This window comes from Rhinopithecus roxellana, chromosome 2, assembly GCF_007565055.1.
Source record: "Rhinopithecus roxellana isolate Shanxi Qingling chromosome 2, ASM756505v1, whole genome shotgun sequence".
In the NCBI taxonomy this organism is placed as follows: domain Eukaryota; kingdom Metazoa; phylum Chordata; class Mammalia; order Primates; family Cercopithecidae; genus Rhinopithecus; species Rhinopithecus roxellana.
This window is the reverse complement of record NC_044550.1, coordinates 145,271,806-145,277,280: the sequence shown is the minus strand read 5'-3', so window position 1 is coordinate 145,277,280 and position 5,475 is coordinate 145,271,806. Positions and strand designations below refer to the sequence as shown.

The 5,475-nt window shown below is 48.4% G+C and overlaps 1 long non-coding RNA gene across 1 annotated transcript in view; it reads left to right on the top strand.

Moving 5' to 3' along the window:
- The window catches only part of LOC104679299, a 3,107-nt gene extending 2,849 nt beyond the window's left edge, over positions 1 to 258 (top strand). The window contains exon 2 of the long non-coding RNA XR_750308.2: positions 1 to 258. This exon is cut by the window's left edge and continues 1,059 nt beyond it. This is a non-coding gene — a long non-coding RNA (uncharacterized LOC104679299).
- The last annotated feature ends 5,217 nt before the right edge of the window (positions 259 to 5,475 follow it).

Below are 5,475 nucleotides of genomic sequence, written 5' to 3'. Positions count from 1 at the left end.
CCCCAGGTCAGTGGGTGGGGAGGAGGGCAAACCTCTGTCTTTTGTTTGTGGGTGAGGGATGCGAATTGTGGCAGCAGCCGAGCAAAGGGGGGAAATTAATTGCAGCCAATTAATAATTAATCCCCTTTAAACAGCTTTATTATCTCTTTCGAGCGACAGAGATTTGTCTGATAACCCCCTGAAGACCAAATGTCAAGTTTAACCAAATAGTTATTGCTTTATCAACCCGAGTCTGCAAATAAATTAATCAAAAGCAAATCTGTCCTTTGTGCGGCTCATTTGCTGGTAATGGATGGATATGAAGATTTGCCGATATTATTGTCTGTCATTCAATCTAACAAAGTGAACATTTATTGCATATATATTAAAAATTATCCCGGAATCGAGTGGCGCCGGGTTGCATTTATTGGAGTCTTCCCAGGGGTGAGGTCCCCTCGGATGGGGGCGCGTGGGATAGAAAGTGCAGGAGCGCGAGTCTCAAATCTCTTTAGGACTCTGTGCCTGCCTCTGTCCCCCTCCCCGCGGCGACCTCCCTCTATCCCCTTCCCAAGCGTTCGCCGGAAGCCGCGGGACCTGCCTGCCGCCTCCTGTCGCGCGGCCAGGGCCAGCGGGGCGCGGGGAGCCCAGCTACTGTCAAAACAGAGTCCTTCAGCCCTAAGCACACACAAGGGGTTCGGCCCTAGGAAATTTGGGGAGGGGGTGTGATTGAAGAGAGAGAAACGGGAGGGGGACAGCTTCCCTTTGTCTTCTCTCGAGTTACATCATTTTCTAATTAGGCATAAAATTGTCTTCATACACTAGTATTGCGGCCTTCATAAACATCGCCATTATGGTTTATAAGGACGCCATTGTGGTGAGGCTGTCCCAAAATAGAAAGAGCTGGGGAGGGAGAGGCCTGGAGTCCAGGAGGCCCCGCTTTGTCCTCCCCTGGGAGAAGATAGATGGCCAGTGTCACGCAGATGATGACTTGGGACTATTAAATTGTCAGAGGGGAGCAGAATCTTTACCAGCCCCCAGCGCTGGTGGAAAATTCTAGAGGCAGGAGCCGGGGATTCTTGGATGGGAGGGGAAGGCCGGGCAGCTGGATTCTCTGGGCAGGTGGAAAAAGAGGTAGGTTAGTGGCGGGCAGAGGCAGAGCGGAGGGCAGTAGGGGCCGAGGCTTGGATCTCCTCCTGGGGCACCCTGACTTCGCTGCTCTCTGAGCTCAGGGCCACTGGATCTGGAGCTGACCTCTCACCCGATCCCCATCGCCAAGGCTGGGGAACAAGCAGGGCTGGAGAAATGAGAGGGGCAGCGAACCTGGAGGAGTGGTGGAGGTCTATGCCAGGCAGGGAGACAATCGTTCTCATTATTCGAAGCTGAGGTCCAAGCCGGGCCACCCGCCCGGTCGGGGGGCGCGTCGCTAACTGGATGGAGATGGATGGAGGCGCCCTGAGCCCCCGGCGTCGTGTCAGACTCGGGGCAATCACTGTCCCGCCAGGATGGACACACTGCCCTGCCACCCTGACCCCGGCGTGCAGGCCCACTGGCCCACTGGCTGCCTAAGCCGCCTGGGCGATTCTCTCGCCTTTACAATAACCCAACTTGACATAAATAACTCCCCTACGCTTGTCTACATCTGCTTGACCCCCTGAACCCGCGGAAAATCTTTTGTTGCATTTAGTTAACTTACATTTTTCTACAGAAAAAAAAAAAAAAGCTTTTAAAACTGTATATTCTAGCCCCCTCTTATTCACCTCTAGTTTGGGTTCTGGTGTATGTTGGAATTCACACTGTCCTTCCAAATCGTGGAGGACAATTCCCTCCTGGGAAGACATGTTTCTCCCTGTTTATGCTGCAGGCACAAGTGTGCTGTTTCGGGAGTCCTGAGTTTTACAAGGTGGCCTACAGACACTTGGTGCTCCAGGAAGTGGTCAGGTCTCCAAAATCGTCTCCCCTGATAGCTGGGGTGGGAGTAGGGGCCAAAAGGGTGAAGAGAGAGGACAGCAGCTCTCAGGAGTGCAGATCCCCTGCTTGGTCCTGGCTGTCTAAGGGTGCAGCTAGGGGAGGAGGCCAGTTGGCAGGAGCAGCCAGGTGCCCCACATGTGCTGTCTGGCTGACCTGATCTGGCAAGGGTAGGAGGGGGGGTGAGCCCTGGAAGTGCCAAACTGGCTCCATGTACTGCTGTCACGAGGTGCCAAGACGGGAGGGAGCTGATGGTGGAAAGAGCATGGGAATGATTCAGAGGATTCTGTGGAAATTGCCTGGTCTGGTCACTCCAGCTGGCATGGGCCTGGGGATGCCAGAGCCAGCTTTGCTCTCCAAGGCGTCCTCTAGGTGGGGGTGGGTAGCATTACCTGCAGCAGCCTTCCTACCAGTCATCTCCTGCCTACTTAGTCCCAGGTGGCTACGAGTCAGAAGATCAGGACAGGATCTCAGAATTTAGAGATGGAAAGGCTCTTAGAAGTCAGACAGCCAGAGTGACTCCCAAGTGTGATGGTATGACCCTTGATAGGTTAGGGCCCCTAACTGTCTCTGATGTCTGCATCCGCAGAGCAATATGGGAAGAGCTGAGGCTGGGCCTGGCCAGAGTAAGCTCCCTGGAACACAGGCCCTGTGGCCTGGACTTTCCTTGTTCAAGGGTGAGGGAAGCAGCAGTTGCAGCAACAAGACCTTGACTTAGCAGCTATATCAAATCAAATCAAAACAAACAGTAATTTCGGGATTCCAAAACTCTGGGGCCAGTTTTTCTTATAACACATTTTTTCCCTTTTTTTTTTTGAACAAGGTGGCTCATGCCTATAATTCCCGCATTTTGGGAGGCTGAGGCAGGCAGATCACCTGAGGTCAGGAGTTCGAGACCAGCCTGGCCAACATGGTGAAACTCATCTCTACTAAAAATACAAAAAATTAGCCGGGTACGGTGGTGCATGCCTGTAATCCCAGCTACTCGGGAGGCTGAGGCAGGAAAACCTTGGAGGCAAAGGTTGCAGTGAGCTGAGATGGAGCCACTGCACTCTAGCCTGGGCAACAGAGCAAAAGTTTGTCTCAAAAAAAAGAAAAAAAAGTCTACAGTATGGTTTTCACATTATCACTCTCAATGTCATTGGAGATAGGTCCAAGCTGGTGTCTCTTTGATTAGTCTCCCTAATCCCATCTATTCATTTACCAGCCATTAGTCATTCTTTAATTGAGTACAAAAATGTTCATGAGGAGATAGTCCCATATGAGATTAAAAGAAAGAAAGAAAAACAAAACAAGCAAACAAAACACAGAAAATCGGATGTAGTAGATACTGAAGGGTTTCTGATGTAACTTGTTTGTGGGACTATGGGATTTTGCTCCAGCCTAGATTTACCAGCTCCTGATTTGTGGACCTTGGTCAGGAACTGAAGGACTCTGAGCCTCAGTTTTGTCTTCTGTGAAATGAGGGCATTGGATGCATGCTCTGCAAGTCCCCTAAGTCCTCTAGGTATACTAAAACAGGTACTATTCACAGCCCACATAGGCATGAACATCAAAGTGCCTGCATAGGTTTGAGGGAGATAACAGTTTCTGACTGTGCCTCTGAGCTTCCAGTTCCAAATCATGAAGGACAAAGTACAGGGAAGATGTAAAACACACACTAGATTAGAAATTGGACTGTCATTGATTTAGTAAAGTTGGTTGGCTTATTTGATATTTCTGAATCTGCTTCCTCTCATAGACAATGGGAATAATAATGTCTGCACTATTCACTCTACAAAATAGTTGTGAGGATCAACTCTGATAATGCATGTAAATGTGTTTTGAAAACTAACAAGTATCATGGAAATTAAAAATACAAACAAGAAGCTATGACTCCACTCTTAGAAGGCACCCACAAATAATGAGTGCCGGGAAGATGGGTTTCCCCTTTCTTTTGGTGCGGCAACAATTAGAGTCTTGGGCAGCAGATGTACACAATTGGAATGACACACTACTTGCTGTGCTGCTGTCAGGGTAGGACATTCTCTCCTTGATTTTCAGCATCTACCTGTGGATACTAAAGAGACGGTCTTTTTCATATACAGGTGAAGTCCCAGAGATATCTGGCACATACAGCAGAAATACTTGCTTCAGTAAGCTTCAGTGCATTTTAAGGACTCTGTTGCTTGGAAGATTCCTTGAAAACAAGATTTACTGTTGATTGGAAAAAAATGAGGAAAGTGAAAAAGTCTTTTGCAGTTTTTTGGCTGATCCTCCCTTCTGAAGAAAAACATGTTTTTCTTCTTGCAGGAAAAATAAAACAAAACCCAAACTGTTCTTTTTATAATATACTCCTTGCTAAGAACTTTGTTAGCTTACTTAGGTTAGGGAGGCGAAGTTACTTTTAAAAGAAGCTTTATCTCCTTGCTGAAACGGGCGGAGGAAAATAACGTGTTTTGAGAGAAAGGACTTTGACTCTTATAGAGAAAATGTGCGCCTCTCACGGGGAAGCCTTGGAAGGGGAAAGTTGGGTGGGGAGGAAACCTCAAGAAAAACAAGGCCCACGTTTCTCAACGTTTTGATGCTCCGAACGTTGGCAAAACAGCTAGCAAGGCATTCACCCCATTTGGCCTGTGGAGATCTTCTAGCAGGTTCTCAATTAAGGGAGCTGCCTTTCCTTTCATTCTCTTAACTTTTGTGTTCAATGTTAACAACCTGATGCTATCTATTATGGTGCCATTATCACAGAATGTTCACTGAACTGGTTTTTTTATCTCCATTATGGGGTTGCCTTCCTTGTAGATTTATGCAGTTTTGATATTAAATTCTTTATCTCATTAAGCCTACACTCTTGTTGACTTTCATTGACCCTCTGCCCTGGTCCCCAATACTTTTCCATATTTAATATTGGAAGATTTTTCTCAATGCCCCTCTTGGCTTTGTTGCCATCCGTTTGACGGCTGTCCCTAATGGCCTGTGCTGTTTGCTCTGTTCTTGAACTTGGTGGGGTCACACATTCTTAAACAGTGATGTCCTCTGAATGTCCACCCTTGCTGTCCAGCTAAGTTGCCCTATGTCACAAGCTCTGCCCTCTTCTCCGCCCCTGACTACCAACTGCTCCTAATTGCTTCAACAAACACCTTCCCTAGTGGTGCCCCAGGCCCCCTGAGCCTTTTGGGTTTTGTTTAGCTGCTAATGTTCTGCCTGGCCCACCAGCGGAATGGCCTCGCTGACCTGATACATCGCAGCTCTTCTCCTTGGAGCGCCTGTCTTGTCCAGCGCCCCCTGGGCCAAAGGCCAGGGTCTGGGCAGGATTGACCAGCTGCTTGAGGTGGCCACAAAAGACAACTTCAGCTTGAAATGGGCAAATGAATGTATTCATTTATCTTTCTTTCCCCTTAAACCTATCCACAAACTCAATCTACTGCCTGGCTTGAAACAAAACAAAGGGATGATCTTGAGAAGGGGGGCAGGAGAGGCCCATCTCGCACCAGAAATCTTAGCTCCCTTCTTGGGGGCCGTCTGTTCAGTTTCACAACACTTACAAGA